Raw genomic sequence first — 1,826 nt, 5'->3', positions numbered from 1 at the left:
TCGTGTGCCTCTTGTTGAAGGCTCATCATTTTTGTCAACTGGCGGGGGCACTTCATGGTAGCCAACTCCTCCTGTCTTGTCCTTTTTTACTTCTCGCACAACCCATTCAGTGAGCTTGTCATTATGAATCAGGTCCTCTACCTGCTCCTTCAGTTGCCAACAATCTGCGGTCTCATGCCTAGTCTGCTCATGAAAAGCACAATATTTGTTGGTGTCTTTGGTTCCAAATCTATTCATTTTAGGAGGCTACTTGAACACGCCCTTATTCAAATTTACAGCATTTATGTGTTCAATGGAAGCGACCAAGGGAGTGTAAGTGGGTTCCCTCCTGTCCCCCATCTTTCCACGTTGTGGGGACCTATCTCTTGTATTTTGGTCCCTCCCAGGGCTCTCACTGTGATCCCTACCATTTCTTTTGGGACTCCAAGACATATTTCGTTTACTTCCCCTTCCCTTATTGTTGCTGCTTCTACCTCCACTCTTTTTCAAATCCTGCATAGATTTTATATCCACTTGAAAGGTTCTGCTTGGGCATGAAAATCAGCAAGAGTATAGGGGGTTTGAGCCTTCATATTTTTCCAGAATTCCGTTCCTTCCCTGAGCCCAGCAATTAAAAAAAATTTGACAGCTTCCTCACTTGCATCTCTCACTCAGGGGACTTCTGCATTGAATCTTATGAAGTAATCTTGAAGCGTTTCACCCTCCCTCTGCCTTATATTGGCCAAGGTGGCTACAGGGGGAGCATACAGCATTGAAAACTGGAACTGCTTAATGAAGATATCGGCGAACTGCTCCCATGAGTCTATGGTGACATAAGCCCCTAATTTAGAGAACCACTGTTGAGCACTACCCCGAAGAGAGGCCGCGAACAACGTGCACCTGGCCTCGAGTGAGACCTGATATACTTCCATTTCAGTGTTGAAGCGGATCAAGTATGCAGCTGGGTCAGTGTCCCCTTTGAACGTCAAATCTGGATTAGTTCTAAATCCCGGGGGCAAAGGAGCGGTCCTGATTTCTGAGTAAAAGGAGAGAACGTCCCCTTTGTATTAATGACATTTTTATCCGTATCCATCTTATCCATGAGCTTCTTTAGTTCCTCAATCTTCAAATCTCCGATCCTTATATTAGGAGGAGCCTTGCTGGGAGGCTTAGCAGTTGCACTGGAATGCCCCTCCTCATTGTGTATAGACCCTCTTTTCTTGGGCACGGACCATTCCGGGTCACATTGGGAGGACTGCACGCCTTCTCGATGAGAGGGGGGTCACTCTGAACCATGGTCGTGACTCGGGGGTCTTCTTTTCTGCCTTTCAGCCTTCATTTTTTTCAATTTGAGCCTCAAATCATTTTCAGTGAGTTGTACACCAATCCTATTAAAGACACTGGTTGGCCTAAGCTCAGATGAGGCTTGACCTTGTGACTCATTTCCTATATTTTCTTCATCCCCGTCTGTTTCATAGGACTCGCATTCAGCCTCCTCATTGAAATCGTCAATTAACTTTTTCTTTGTGCTACCACCCTTAGCACCCTTTGCAAACTTCCTTCCTCTCTTCTTCTTCTTTTTGAGGCCGCTACGACTCTGCTCCACTTTTCCCACTCGCTTACCCATGTCCTCCAATTGCGCTCCTATTCTTTCCAAATAGGAGAGGACCTCCTCATTTCCTGGCGAGGGAGTGATGGGTGTCTCTCCGCCTGTTGACTTTGGGTCCTCCAAGTCGTTTGGGTCCTTAGAAGAACCGATAGGTGGAGGCCCTGAGGTTATCAAGGTCTTCTTAGTAGGAATTTTCACGTTGAGAGTCTTTTTGCCAAGGGGGCGTTCAAGACTCTTT

The sequence above is a fragment of the Apium graveolens genome, chromosome 7 (assembly GCF_009905375.1).
Source record: "Apium graveolens cultivar Ventura chromosome 7, ASM990537v1, whole genome shotgun sequence".
Classification (NCBI taxonomy): domain Eukaryota; kingdom Viridiplantae; phylum Streptophyta; class Magnoliopsida; order Apiales; family Apiaceae; genus Apium; species Apium graveolens.
The sequence above is the reverse complement of the archived record's forward strand: the minus strand, read 5'-3'. Positions refer to the sequence as shown.